General features: G+C 40.9%; 1 pseudogene; it reads left to right on the top strand.

Annotated features, from left to right (window-relative positions):
- Positions 1 to 16,559, top strand: part of LOC139754938 (solute carrier family 22 member 6-B-like) — a 120,912-nt pseudogene that overhangs the window by 31,230 nt on the left and 73,123 nt on the right.

The raw sequence follows: 16,559 nt of genomic DNA, 5'->3' as shown, positions 1-16,559 counted from the left end.
CCTTTCACTTTGCACACCACCTCGACCAAAACATCCTGTATCTGCCACTCTATTATCAAACACATTCAGCAAACCTTCAAAATTACTCACTCCATCTCCTCACATCGCCACTACTTGTTATCACCTCCCCATTTACCCCTTCACCGATGTTCCCATTTGTTCCCTTGTCTTACGCACTTTATTTACCTACTTCCGAAACTTCTTTTTCTTCTCCCAAAAATTTGATGATACTCTCTCACTCCAACTCTCATTTGTCATCTTTTTCCCCTCTTGACCTCCTGCATCTTTCTTTTATACATCTCCCAGTCATTTGCATTATTTCTCTTCAAAAATCTTCCAAATGACTCTCTCTCTTCTCTTTCACTGATAATATTACTTCTTTATACCACCACTCACTACCCTTTCTAATCTGTCCACCTCCCACGCTTCTCATGCCACAAACATCATTTGCGCAAGCCATCACTTCTTCCCTAAATACATCCCATTCCTCCCCCACTCCCCTTACCTCCTTCGTTTTCACCTTTTTCTATATATATATATATATATATATATATATATATATATATATATATATATATATATATATATATATATTAATCAGTCTCTAGCTGTCATGTAATAATGCACCGAAACTGGTGACTGAGTTTGGTAAAGTGTGTGGAAGAAGAAAGTTAAGAGTAAATGTGAATAAGAGCAAGGTTATTAGGTACAGTAGGGTTGAGGGTCAAGTCAATTGGGAGGTGAGTTTGAATGGAGAAAAACTGGAGGAAGTGAAGTGTTTTAGATATCTGGGAGTGGATCTGGCAGCGGATGGAACCATGGAAGCGGAAGTGGATCATAGGGTGGGGGAGGGGGCGAAAATTCTGAGGGCCTTGAAGAATGTGTGGAAGTCGAGAACATTATCTCGGAAAGCAAAAATGGGTATGTTTGAAGGAATAGTGGTTCCAACAATGTTGTATGGTTGCGAGGCGTGGGCTATGGATAGAGTTGTGCGCAGGAGGATGGATGTGCTGGAAATGAGATGTTTGAGGACAATGTGTGGTGTGAGGTGGTTTGATCGAGTGAGTAACGTAAGGGTAAGAGAAATGTGTGGAAATAAAAAGAGCGTGGTTGAGAGAGCAGAGGAGGGTGTTTTGAAGTGGTTTGGGCACATGGAGAGAATGAGTGAGGAAAGATTGACCAAGAGGATATATGTGTCGGAGGTGGAGGGAACGAGGAGAAGAGGGAGACCAAATTGGAGGTGGAAAGATGGAGTGAAAAAGATTTTGTGTGATCGGGGCCTGAACATGCAGGAGGGTGAAAGGAGGGCAAGGAATAGAGTGAATTGGATCGATGTGGTATACCGGGGTTAACGTGCTGTCAGTGGATTGAATCAGGGCATGTGAAGCGTCTGGGGAAAACCATGGAAGGCTGTGTAGGTATGTATATTTGCGTGTGTGGACGTATGTATATACATGTGTATGGGGGGGGGGGTTGGGCCATTTCTTTCGTCTGTTTCCTTGTGCTACCTCGCAAACGCGGGAGACAGCGACAAAGTATAAAAAAAAAAAAAAATATGTATATATATATATATATATATATATTTATATATATTAATCAGTCTCTAGCTGTCATGTAATAATGCACCGAAACCACAGCTCCCTTTCCACATCCAGGCCCCACACAACTTTCCATGGTTTACCCAAGACGCTTCACATGCCCTGGTTTAATCCATTGATAGCACGTCGACCCCGGTATATACCACATTGTTCCAATTCACTCTATTCCTTGCACGCCTTTCTCCCTCTTGAATGTCCAGGCCCCGATCGCTCAAAATCTTTTTCACTCCAACCTTCCACCTCCAGTTTGGTCTCCCGCTTCTCCTTCTTCCCTCCGCCTCTGACAGATATATTTTCTTTGTCAATCTTTCCTCACTCATTCTCTCCATGTGTCCAAACCATTTCAACATACCCTCTTCTGCTCTCTCAACCACACTCTTTTTATTACCACACACCTTTCTTACCCTTTCATTACTTACCCGATCAAACCTCCTCACAGCACATATTGTTCTCAAACATTTCATTTCGTAACACATGCACCCTCCTCAACACAACTCTATCTATAGCCCATGCCTCGCAATCATATAACATTGTTGGAACCACTATTCCTTCAAACATACCCATTTTTGCTCTCCGAGATAACGTTCTCTCCTCCCACACATTTTTCAACGCTCCCCGAACCTTCATTCCCTCCCCCACCCTGTGACTCACTTCCGCTTCCATGGTTCCATCTGCTGCTCAGTCCACTCCAAGATATCTAGAACACTTCACTTACTCCAGTTTTTCTCCATTCAAATTTACCTTCCAATTAACTTGACCCTCAACCCTACTGAACCTAATAACCTTGCTCTTATTCACATTTACTCTTAGCTTTCTTCTTTCACACACTTTACCAGACGCAATCACCAACCTCTGCAGTTTTTCATCCAAAGCAGCTAACAGCGGTGTATTATCAGCAAACAACAACTGATTCACTTCCCAAGCCCCTTTCATCCACAACAGACTGCATACTTGCCCCTCCCTCCAAACCTCTTGCAGTCACCTCCCTAACCACTCCATCCATAGATAAATTAAACAGCCGTGTAGATATCACGCACCCCAGCCACTAACCGACATTCACTGGGAAGCAATAACTTTCCTCTCTTCCTACTCGTACACATGCCTTACATCCTTGGTAAAAACTTTTCAGCGCATCTATCAACTTACCTCCCACACCATATACTCTTAAAACCTTCCAGAAAGCATCTCTATCCACCCTGTCATATGCCTTCTCCAAATCCATAAATGCTACATACAAATCCATTTGCTTTTCTAAGTATTTCTCACATACATTCTTCAAAGCAAACACCTGATCCACACATCCTCTACCACTTCTGAAACCACACTGCTCTTCCCCAATCTGATGCTCTGTACATGCCTTCACTCTCTCAATCAATACCCCCCCATATAACTTCCCATGAATACTTAACAAACATATGCCTTTGTAATCTGAACGCTCACCATTATCCCATTTGCCTTTGTACAATGGCACTATGCACGCATTCCGCCAATCCTCAGGAACTTAACCATGATCCATACATACAGTGAATATCCTAACCAACCAATCATAAACATAGTCACCCCGTTCTTTTTTGTATATAAATTCCACTGCAATACCATCCAAACCCGCCGCCTTGCCTTCTTTCATTTTCCGCAAAGCTTTCACTACCTCTTCTCTGTTTACCAAACCATTCTCCCTGACCCTCTCACTTCGTACACCAACTCGACCAAGACACCCAATATCTGCCGTTCTATCATCAATCCCATTCAACAGACTTTCAAAATATTCACTCCAACTCCTTCTCACTTCATCACTAGTTATTACTTCACCATGTGCCCCCTTCACCGATGTTTCAATTTGCTCTCTTTTCTTACACATTATATTTACCTCCTTCCACATCTTTTTATTCTCCCTAAAATCTAATGATACTCTCTCACCCCAACTCTCATTTGCCCTCTTTTTGACCTCTTGCACCTTTCTCTTGACCTCCTGCCGCCTTCTTTTATACTTGTCCCTGTATTCTGCACTACTTCCCTGCAAAAATCGTCCAAACGCTTCTCTCTTCTCTTTCACTAACAATCTTACTTCATCTCACCATTCACTACCCTTCCTAATCTGCCCATCTCCCACCTTTCTTATATCACATGCATCTTCTGAGCAAACCATCACTGCTTCCCTAAATACATCCCATTTCTCCCCCACTCCCTTTACATTATTTGCTTTCACATTTTGCCATTCTGCATTCAATATCTCCTGGTATTTCCTCACACAAGTCTCTTTTCCAAGCTCACTTACTCTATTCTCCACAGAATTCTCTCTTTTTTTCTGAAAGCCTCTACAAATCTTCACCTTCGCCTCCACAAGATAGTGATCAGACATCCTTCCAGCTGCCCCTTTCAGCACTTTAACATTAAAAAGTCTCTCTTTTACACGCCTATCAATTAACACATAATCCAATAACGCCCTTTTGCAATCTTTCCTACTCACACACGTATACTTATGTATATCTCTCTTTTTAAACGAGGTATTCCCCATCACGAGTACTTTTTCAGCACACAAATCCACAAACTCTTCACCATTTCCATTTACAACACTGAACACCCCTGGGGATCGGGAAGAACGAATACTTCCCACGTATTCACAGCGTGTCATAGAAGGCGACTAAAGGGGACGGGAGCGTAGGTTCTGGAAACCCTCACCTCCTTGTATTAAACTTTCTAAAAGGAAAAACAGAAGAATGAGTCATGCGGGGAGTGCTCATCCTCTTCGAAGGCTTAGACTGGGGTGTCTAAATGTGTGTGGATGTAACCAAGATTAGAAAAAAGGAGAGATAGGTAGAATGTTTGAGGAAAGGAACCTGGATGTTCTGGCTCTGAATGAAACGATGCTCAAGGGTAAAGGGGAAGAGTGGTATGGGAATGTTTTGCGAGTAAAGTCAAGGGTTAGTGAGAGGACAAGAGCAAGGGAAGGAGTAGCACTACTCCTGAAACAGGAGTGTGGGAATATGTGATAGAGTGCAGCTGAAAGTGGATGGAGAGAGATGGGTGATCATTGGTACCTATGCATCTGGTCATGAGAAGAAAGATCATGAGAGGCAAGTGTTTTCGGAGGAGTTGAGTGAGTGTGTTAGCAGCTTTGATGCACGAGATCGGGTCATAATGATGGGTGATTTGAATGCAAAGGTGAGTAATGTGGCAGTTGAGGGTATAATTGGTATATATATATATATATATATATATATATATATATATATATATATATATATATATATATATATATATATATATATATATATATATATATTATCCCTAGGGATAGGGGATTAAGAATACTTCCCACGTATTCCCTGCGTGTCGTAGAAGGCGACTAAAAGGGGAGGGTGCGGGGGGCTGGAAATCCTCCCCTCTCGTTTTTTTTTTTTTTTTTTTTTCTTTTCCAAAAGAAGGAACAGAGGGGGCCAGGTGAGGATATTCCGAAAAAGGCCCAGTCCTCTGTTCTTAACTCTACCTCGCTAATGCGGGAAATGGCGAATAGTTTGAAAAAAAAAAAAATGTATATATATATATATATATATATATATATATATATATATTATGTATATATTATCCCTGGGGATAGGGGAGAAAGAATACTTCCCACGTATTCCCTGCGTGTCGTAGAAGGCGACTAAAAGGGGAGGGAGTGGGTGGCTGGAAATCCTCCCCTCTCGTTTTTTTTTTTAATTTTCCAAAAGAAGGAACAGAGAAGGGGGCCAGGTGAGGATTTTCCCTCTAAGGCCCAGTCCTCTGTTCTTAACGCTACCTCGCAAACGCGGGAAATGGCGAATAGTATGGAAAAATATATATATATATATATATATATAATATATATATATATATATATATATATATATATATATATATATATATATATATATATATATATACCAATGGTTGTTTAATTTGTTTATGGATGGGGTTGTTAGGGAGGTGAATGCAAGAGTTTTGGAAAGAGGGGCAAGTATGAAGTCTGTTGTGGATGAGAGAGCTTGGGAAGTGAGTCAGTTGTTGTTCGCTGATGACACAGCGCTGGTGGCTGATTCATGTGAGAAACTGCAGAAGCTGGTGACTGAGTTTGGTAAAGTGTGTGAAAGAAGAAAGTTAAGAGTAAATGTGAATAAGAGCAAGGTTATTAGGTACATTAGGGTTGAGGGTCAACTCAATTGGGGGGTAAGTTTGAATGGAGAAAAACTGGAGGAAGTAAAGTGTTTTAGATATCTGGGAGTGGATCTGGCAGCGGATGGAACCATGGAAGCGGAAGTGAATCATAGGGTCGGGGAGGGGGCGAAAATCCTGGGAACCTTGAAGAATGTGTGGAAGTCGAGAACATTATCTCGGGAAGCAAAAATGGGTATATTTGAAGGAATAGTGGTTCCAACAATGTTGTATGGTTGCGAGGCGTGGGCTATGGATAGAGTTGAGCGCAGGAGGGTGGATGTGCTGGAAATGAGATGTTTGAGGACAATGTGTGGTGTGAGGTGGTTTGATCGAGTAAGTAATGTAAGGGTAAGAGAGATGTGTGGAAATAAAAAGAGCGTGGTTGAGAGAGCAGAAGAGGGTGTTTTGAAATGGTTTGGGCACATGGAGAGAATGAGTGAGGAAAGATTGACCAAGAGGATATATGTGTCGGAGGTGGAGGGAACGAGGAGAAGTGGGAGACCAAATTGGAGGTGGAAAGATGGAGTGAAAAAGATTTTGTGTGATCGGGGCCTGAAACATGCAGGAGGGTGAAAGGAGGGCAAGGAATAGAGTGAATTGGATCGATGTGGTATACCGGGGTTTACGTGCTGTCAGTGGACTGAATCAGGGCATGTGAAGCGTCTGGGGTAAACCATGGAAAGTTGTGTGGGGCCGGGGCCTGGATGTGGAAAGGGAGCTGTGGTTTCGGGCATTATTGCATGACAGCCTTTGTTGTCTTTTCCTAGTGCTACCTCGCACACATGAGGGGGGGGGGGGATGGTATTCCATGTGTGGCGAGGTGGCGATGGAAATGAATAAAGGCAGACAGTGTGAATTGTGTGCATGGGTATATATGTATGTGTCTTTGTGTGTATATACATGTGTACATTGAGATGTATAGGTATGTATATTTGCGTGTGTGGACGTGTATGTATATACATTGTGTATGGGGGTTGGTTGGGCCATTTCTTTCGTCTGTTTCCTTGCGCTACCTCGCAAACGCGGGAGACAGCGACAAAGCAAAATAAAGAATATATAAAATATATATATATATATATATATATATTGGAAAGGATCACCATTTTGCGCGTGATTAAGATATTCCTATGGGCCCACGGGGAAAATGAAACACGATAAGTTCCTAAGTGCACTTTCGTGTAATAATTACATCATCAGGGGAGACACAAGAGAGAAATATAACAGTCAGTTGATATACATCGAGGAGACGAAGCTAGGACGCCATTTGGTAAACATGTGATTGTCCAAAACATACAACGAGCGTTCATAAACTTATTATTTTACAAACTTTATCAATAATAAAGTTGTCCAATTTGTATAGACCATCACTAATATTAAGATTATAATTCTTTGTGTATTTAATAATAGAAGATTCAATGATATTTCTCTAGGTAATAGAGATAGAGTTAATAACTGAGATGGCGTTACTCCAGTCAATACAATGATCATAGTTTTTAACGTGATTAAACAAAGCATTTGATTCTTGTCCCGTTCTTATACTATATTTATGTTGCTCAAGTCTAACAGAAAGATCCTTACCAGTCTGACCAACATGAAATTTATCACAGTTTCCACAAGGCACTTTATGGATGCATCCATGAGAATTTTCTGGTAAATTCCTGATTAAGATATTCTTTATAGATTTATTGTTGCTAAAGGCAACATTTACATTAAAGGATTTAAGCAACATGGGAAGCAAAGTGAAATTATTATTAAAAAGGAGATCGAAAAGATTCTTGGTGTCAATGGGAGGTTTGGGCTTAACTCTATAAAATGATTTCTTTGCTAACTTAAGGGATTCATCAATGAAAGATCTAGGGGACTTTAACTTAGATCCAATAGAATATATCTTCTCAAACTCATCATCAATAAACTCTGGACTGCAAATACGTAATGCCCTAAGGAACATAGATTGAAATGATGATAATTTAACTCTGTCATGTTGAGATGAGTAATAATGGATATATGAGCATACATTGGTGGGTTTTCTGTATATGCCAAACTTAAACTTGTTTCCTTGTCTATGGATCATGCAATCTAAAATTGGTAACATACCATTATTTTCATTATCTACAGTAAATTTGATGGAAGGTACTAAATTGTTAAGAAAGGGGAGAAATATTTGTAAATTTTCATTTGTTGGCCAAACACAAAGAAAATCATCTACATACCTAAACCAAATTGCATTAGAAGGTAAGATATCCTGTAGTAATTTTGTTTCAAAAAGTTCCATATAAAGATTACTTAGTACAGGTGAAAGAGGGTTACTCATTGCCATACCAAATTTTTGAGCATAATAATCTCCATTAAGTTGAAATACACAGTCTTTTCTGCACAATTTCATCAGTTCAGTGAAATTAGACTTTGAAACAGGTAAATGAATATCACCCAAGACATCAAATAAATATTCTAAAAGGTCATCAACTGGAACTTTAGTGAAAAGTGAGGTTACATGAAAGCTAACTAGTTTGAAATCAAAATTGATATTGATATTGTTTAGCTTATTGACTAAATCTACATTGTTCATGATATTAGAATTTGATACCTTACCCACTAAAGGGCTTAATAAAGAAAGTAACCATTTTGACAATTTATATGTGATGGAGCCTACTGTACGCACTATAGGTCTTGCTGGGAAATTTTGTTTATGTGTTTTGATAAGTCCATACATATATGGCAATGAAGGGGACAAAGATGACGAACTTTTGATAAGAGAAATGTTACCTTTCAACAAAACTTCATTTCTTTACTGAAATGAGAATTAACTGCTTCTAAGGGATTTTCACTAAGCTTAGAATATGTTGTGTTATCATTTAGAAGATCATTAATTTTAGATAAATAGTTACTTTTGTCTAAAATCACAACAATGTTAGCCTTATCTGCTTTAGTAATATGTATATCCTTGTCTTTTTTTTAAGGTGTTACAAGCTCTTATGAATCTTTTAGGGCAATTAGCTTCCACTGGTTATGACAAACTGGCATACACTAAACCCTTACAGATATCAATATCATCATTACTTAAATTACTGTATTTTTCTAAATTACAAAAAGACTTTGTGACATCAACACAGCTGGCTTCTCTGTTAGAGCACACAAAACTTAAACCATAGCCTAACGCACACAAGGAATCTTTATCTAGTTGAATATTAGACAGGTTTACCACAAAAGATGGGTTTGTGCTTTTGGTCCAGTCGCTGTTTTCAGTAAGATGGTCCAACCAACGATTTAGTGACACTTGTAGCCTATTGCTATGATAAATTAAGGAAAGAAGAGAGAATGTTGGGGTGAAGAGAGTGGTGAGAGTAAGTGGGCTTGGAAAGGAGACTTGTGTGAGGAAGTGCCAGGAGAGACTGAGCACAGAATGGAAAAAGGTGAGAACAAAGGACTTAACGGGAATGGGGGAAGAATGGGATGTGTTTAGGGAAGCAGTGATGGCTTACGCAAAAGATGCCTGTGGCATGAGAAGCGTGGGAGGTGGGCAGATTAGAAAGGGTGGTGAGTGGTGGGATGAAGAAGTAAGATTGTTACTGAAAGAAAAGAGAGAGGCATTTGGACGATTTTTGCAGGGAAATAATGCAAATGAGTGGGAGATGTATAAAGGAAAGAGGCAGGAGGTCAAGAGAAAGGTGCAAGAGGTGAAAAAGAATTAAAATGAGAGTTGGGGGTGAGAGAGTATTATTGAATTTTAGAGAGAATAAAAAGGTGCTTTGGAAGGAGGTAGATAAAGTTCGTAAGATAAGGAAACAAATCGGAACATCAGTGAAAGGAGCAAATGGGGAGGTGATTGCAAGTAGTGGCGATGTGAGAAGGAACTGGAGTATTTTGAAGGTTTGTTGAATGTGTTTGATGATAGAGTGGCAGATATAGGGTGTTTTGGTCGAGGTGCTGTGCAAAGTGATTTGGTAAAGAGAGAAGAGATAGTAAAAGCTTTGCGGAAGATGAAAGCTAGCAAGGCAGCGGGTTTGGCTGGTATTGCAGTGGAATTTATTAAAAAAGGGGGTGACTGTATTGTTGACTGGTTGGTAAGGTTATTTAATGTATGTATGACTCATGGTGAGGTGCCTGAGGATTGGCGAAATGCTTGCATAGTGCCATTGTACAAAGGCAAAGTGGATAAAAGTGAGTGCTCAAATTACAGAGGCATAAGCTTGTTGAGTATTCCTGGGAAATTATATGGGAGGGTATTGATTGAGAGGGTGAATGCATGTACAGAGCATCAGACTGGGGAAGAGCAGTGTGGTTTCAGAAGTGGCTAGAGGATGTGTGGGTCAGGTGCTTGCTTTGAAGAATGTATGTGAGAAATACTTAGAAAAGCAAATGGATTTGTATGTAGCATTTATGGATCTGAAGAAGGCATATGATAGAGTTGATAGAGATGCTCTGTGGAAGGTATTAAGAATATATGGTGTGGGAGGTAAGTTCTTAGAAGCAGTGAAAGTTTTTATCGAGGATGTAAGGCATGTGTACGTGCAGGAAGAGAGGAAAGTGATTGGTTCTCAGTGAATGTTGGTTTGCAGTAGGGGTGTGTGATGTCTCCATGGTTGTTTGATTTGTTTATGGATGGGGTTGTTAGGGAGGTGAATGCAAAAGTTTTGGAAAGAGGGGCAAGTATACAGTCTGTTGTGGATGAGAGAGCTTGGGAAGTGAGTCAGTTGCTGTTCGCTGATGATACAGCGCTGATGGCTGATTCGGGTGAGAACTTACAGAAGCTGGTGACTGAGTTATGGTAAAGTGTGTGAAAGAAGAAAGCTGAGAGTAAATGTACATAAGAGCGAGGTTATTAGGTACAGTAGGGTTGAGGGACAAGTAAACTGGGAGGTAAGTTTGAATGGAGAAAAACTGGAAGAAGTGAAGTGTTTTAGATATCTGAGAGTGGATTTGGTAGCGGATGGAACCATGGAAGCGGATGTGAATCATTGGGTGGGGGAGGACAATATGTGGTGTAAGGTGGTTTGATCGAGTATGTAATGAAAGGGTAAGAGAGATGTGTGGTAATAAAAAGAGTTTGGTTGAGAGAGAAGAAGAGGGTGTTTTGAAATGGTTTGGTCACATGAGGAGAATGAGTGAGGAAAGATTGACCAAGAGGATATATGTGTCAGAGGTGGACGGAACGAGGAGAAGGGGAGACGAAATTAGAGGTGGAAAGATGGAGTGAAAAAGATTCTGAGTGATCGGGGTCTGAACATGCAGGAGGGTGAAAGGCGTGCAAGGAATAGAGTGAATTGAAACGATGTGGTATACCGGGTCGACTTGCTGTCAGTTAGTTGAACCAGGGCATGTGAAGCGTCTGGGGTAAACCATGGAAAGTTCTGTGGGGCCTGGATGTGGAAAGGGAGCTGTGGTGTCGGTGCATTATACATGACAGCTAGAGACTGAATGTGAACGAATGTGGCCTTTGTTGTCTTTTCCTAGCGCTACCTCGTGCACATGCAAGGGGAGGGGGTTGTTATTTCATGTGTGGCGGTGTGGCGACGGGAACGAATAAGGGCAGACAGTATGAATTATGTACATTTGTATACATGTATATGTCTATGTGTGTATATATATGTATACGTTGAGATGTATAGGTATGTATATGTACGTGTGTGGACGTGTATGTATATACATGTGCATGTGTGTTGGTTGGGCCATTCTTTCGTCTGTATTCTTGCATTGCCCCGCTTAACGCGGGAGACAGCGACAAAGTATAATAAAAAAATAATATATATATATATATATATATATATATATATATATATATATATATATATATATATATATATATATATATATATACATATATATATATATATATTTTTTTTTGATTTGTCGCTGTCTCCCGCGTTAGCGAGGTAGCGCAAGGAAACAGACGAAAGAATGGCCCACCCCACCCACATACACATGTATATACATACACGTCCACAAACGCAAATATACATACCTATACATCTCAATGTACACATATATATATACACACACAGACATATACATATATACACATGTACGTAATTCATATTGTCTGCCTTTATATATTCCCATCGCCACCTCGCCACACATAGAATAACAGCCCCCTCCCCCCTCATGTGTGCTAGGTATCGCTAGGAAAGACAACAAAGGCCTCATTCGTTCACACTCAGTCTCTAGCTGTCATGTAATAATGCACCGAAACCACAGCTCCCTTTCCACATCCAGGCCCCACAGAACTTTCCATGGTTTACCCCAGACGCTTCACATGCCCTGGTTCAATCCATTGACAGCATGTCGACCCCGGTATACCACATCGTTCCAATTTTCTCTATTCCTTGCACGCCTTTCACCCTCCTGCATGTTCAGGCCCCGATCACTCAAAATCTTTTTCACTCCATCTTTCCACCTCCAATTTCGTCTCCCCTTCTCCTTGTTCCCTCCACCTCTGACACATATATCCTCTTAGTCAATCTTTCCTCAATCATTCTCTCTATGTGACCAAACCATTTGAAAACACCCTCTTCTACTCTCTCAACCACACTCTTTTTATTTCCACACATCTCTCTTACCCTTACATTACTTACTCGATCAAACAACCTCAAACCACATATTGTCCTCAAACATCTCATTTCCAGCACATCCACCCTCCTGCGCACAACTCTATCCATAGCCCACGCCTCGCAACCATAAAACATTGTTGGAACCACTATTCCTTCAAACATACCCATTTTTGCTTTCCGAGATACTGTTCTCGACTTCCAAACATTCTTCAAGGCTCCCAGAATTTTCTTCCCCTCCCCCACCCTATGATTCACTTCCGCTTCCATGGTTCCATCCGCTGCCAGATCCACTCCCAGGTATCTAAAAACACTTTACTTCCTCCAGTTTTTCTCCATTCAAACTTACCTCCCAATTGACTTGACCCTCAACCCTACTGTACCTAATAACCTTGCTCTTATTCACCTTCACTCTTAACTTTCTTCTTTCACAAACTTTACCAAAATGAGTCACCAGCTTCTGCAGTTTCTCACATGAATCAGCCACCAGCGCTGTATCATCAGTGAACAACAACTGACTCACTTCCCAAGCTCTCTCATCCCCAACAGACTGCATACTTGCCCCTCTTTCCAAAACTTTTGCATTCACCTCCCTAACAACCCCATCCATAAACAAATTAAACAACCATGGAGACATCACACACCCCTGCCGCAAACCTACATTCACTGAGAACCAATCACTTTCCTCTCTTCCTACACGTACACATGCCTTACATCCTCGATAAAAACTTTTCACTGCTTCTAACAACTTTCCTCCCACACCATATATTCTTAATACCTTCCACAGAGCATCTCTCTCAACTCTATCATATGCCTTCTCCAGATCCATAAATGCTACATACAAATCCATTTGCTTTTCTAAGTATTTCTCACACACATTCTTCAAAGCAAACGCCTGATCCATACATCCTCTACCACTTCTTAAACCACACTGCTCTTCCCCAATCTGATGCTCTGTACATGCCTTCATCCTCTCAATCAATACCCTCCCATATGATTTCCCAGGAATACCCAACAAACTTATTTCAATGTAATTTGAGCACTCACTCTTATCCCCTTTGCCTTTATACAATGGCACTATGCAAGCATTCCATCAATCCTCAGGCACCTCACCATGAATCATACATACATTAAATAACATTACCAACCAGTCAACAATACAGTCACCCCCTTTCTTAATAAATTCCACTGCAATACCATCCAAATCTGCTACCTTGTCGGCTTTCATCTTCCGCAAAGCTTTTACTACCTCTTCTCTGTTTACCAAATCATTTTCTCTAACCCTCTCACTTTGCACACCACCTCGACCAAAACACCCTATATCTGCCACTCTATCATCTAACACATTCAACATACCTCAAAATACTCACTCCATCTCCTTCTCACATCACCACTACTTGTTATCACCTCCCCATTTGCCCCCTTCATTGAAGTTCCCATTTGCTCCCTTGTCTTACGCACTTTATTTACCTCCTTCCAAAACATCTTTTTATCCTCCCTAAAATTTAATGATACTCTCTCACCCCAGTTTTCATTTGCCCTCTTTTTCACCTCTTGCACCTACCTCTTGACCTCCTACCTTTTTCTTTTTTACATCTCCCACTCATTTGCATTTTTTCCCTGCAAAAATCGTCCAAATGCCTCTCTCTTCTCTTTCACTAATAATCTTAGTTCTTTATCCCACCACTCACTACCCTTTCTAATCAACCCACCTCCCACGCTTCTCATGCCACAAGCATCTTTTGCGCAAGCCATCACTACTTCCCTAAGTACATCCCATTCCTACCCCATCCCCCTTACCTCCTTTGGTCTCACCTTTTTCCATTCTGTATTCAGTCTCTCCTGGTACTTCCTGGTACATATATATATATATATATATATATATATATATATATATATATATATATATAAATATATATATTCATATACGCCCATACACGCATTTATACATACATATACATATATACACATATACATATTCATACTTGCTTGCCTTCATCCATTCTCGACGCTACTCTGCTCCACAGGAAACAGCATGACTACCCCCTGCTTCAGCAAGGTAGCACCAGGAAAACAGACAGAATGGTTTCATTTGTTCACACTCAGTCTTCGAAACCACAGCTCCCTATCCACATCCAGGCCCCACAGACCTTACCACGGTTTACCTCAGACGTTTTACATTCCCTGGTGAAGTCAATTGAGCGCACGTCAACCCCTTATACCACATCGTTCCAATTCATTCTATTCCTTGCACGCCTCTCACCCTCCTGTATATTCAGGCCCCAACCGCTCAAAATCTTTTCCTCTATCCTTCCACCTCCAATCTGGTCTCACGCTTCTCCTTGTTCCCTTTATTTCTGACACATATGACCTCTTTGTCAATCTTTACTCACTCATTCTTTCTATATGTCCAAACCATTCCAACAAACCCTCTTCTGCTCTCTAAACCAAACTCTTTTTATTTCCACACATCTCTCTTACCCTTTCATTGCTTACTCGATGAAAGCACCTCACAGCACATATTGTCCTCAAACATTTCATTTCCAACACAGCCACGCTCCACTGTACAACCCTACCTAAAGCCCATGCCTCGCAGCCATGTAATATTGTAGGAATTAATATTCCATGTAATACACCCATTTCTACTGTTCGAGATGACGTTCTCTCCCACACATTCTGCATCACTCCCAGAACCTTCGCACCCTCCCACACCCTGTGACTCCCTTCCGCTTCGATGGTTCTATTCGCTGCTTAACTCCACTCCCAGATATCTAAAACACTTCAGTTCCCCCATTTTTTCTCCTTTCAAACTTACATCCCAATCAACATGTAACTGAACCCTACTGTAGCTAATAACCTTGCTCTTATTAACATTTACTCTCAACATCTTCCTTTCATACACTTTCCCAAACTCAGTCACCAACTTCTGCAGTTTTTCACTCGAATCAGCCATCAGAGCTGTATCATCGGCAAACCACAATTGACTCATTTCCCAGGCCCTCTCATTCCCAACAGACTGAATACTCGCCCTCCTCTCCATAAACAAATTAGATTAGATAGGGGTGTTGTTTAAGTGCTGCTGTTGTAGGTGGATTCTTATTAGAATGGTGTAAGTGGCTGGTAAGCTGGCGATGTTAGCAGTGATATCGGCGACCATACACATGTAAGGTGTATCTACTGAGGTAATGGAAGATGAAGGAAAATGGAGTGGTAATTGAGTTCTTGTTCCTACAGCATGCAGCAGCGGCTGGGAGTACGACAACTCACAGTTCAGCGCGACTGTTGCTACGTCGTTCGACTGGCTGTGTGAGCGGGCAAAGTATTCACATCACGTGCTCTCCGTCTCCTTGGCTGGCAACACCGTGGGCACCTTCCTCATATCGATTCTCGTTGACAAACAGTGAGTGTCTCCTTAACACAGACTCTTCTGCTGCAGACCATGGAATGTTAGTCGTACCAGCAAATACATGTGGTCATGCTAATGATACAGAAGCTAATGATATATCATCTAACTATATCCCCAGTCTGAACGTACCTTTTCCTCTGAAAGAGGAGAAAAACTTCTCTGGTGGCAAACATTAGAATCACAGTCAAATATAAGCAAAAGAAAGTTTTCAGCAGACTGTTCATATCGTATTGTAAACCAAAACAAGAAAATGTTTTCCACATTTGGTCACATCATTCAGAGCACAAGGAACTAATAGAGGAGGTTCAGAGGAGGGAGACAAAGATGATACCAGAATTAAGAGAGTTTATTTATAAACGAAAGGTCTAGTACGATAAATTCACTTACTATGGAAGAGAGGAAAGTAAAGGGTGACGATCACAACTTTTAAGTTTTGAACCAGTTTAAGGATGTCAGTAGTGAAGTTCCTCGAAAGAGGGAAAGATGGAAGAGCTGGGAGACATTACATGAATCTGTCCAGTTACTGGAAAAGATATAAAGAAGTACTCAATGATATAGTAGTGGATGGCTAGAATAAACTGTGTGAATGTTGACAGCGTACAGAAGTTTGAAATTGTATGACAGTGGAGAACGTTCAAGAGATGGGACTCTCCACGAGTGAAGAGCTCACTCCCCGTTATGTACAAATAGGTGACGTAACACAGGTTCGCGATAAGCCGTAATAACCGTAGTGTTTCTCTCCACCACATCCTGGGTACTGAGTACGGATTTCTAGCTCAGAGATATGTTACTGAGCTGGTGTAACCTACTTCTGGTTTACCTGTGGTTGTGCTGAGC

Source organism: Panulirus ornatus, chromosome 18 (genome assembly GCF_036320965.1).
Source record: "Panulirus ornatus isolate Po-2019 chromosome 18, ASM3632096v1, whole genome shotgun sequence".
Classification (NCBI taxonomy): Eukaryota; Metazoa; Arthropoda; class Malacostraca; order Decapoda; family Palinuridae; genus Panulirus; species Panulirus ornatus.
This window is presented reverse-complemented; position numbering and strand designations above follow the sequence as displayed.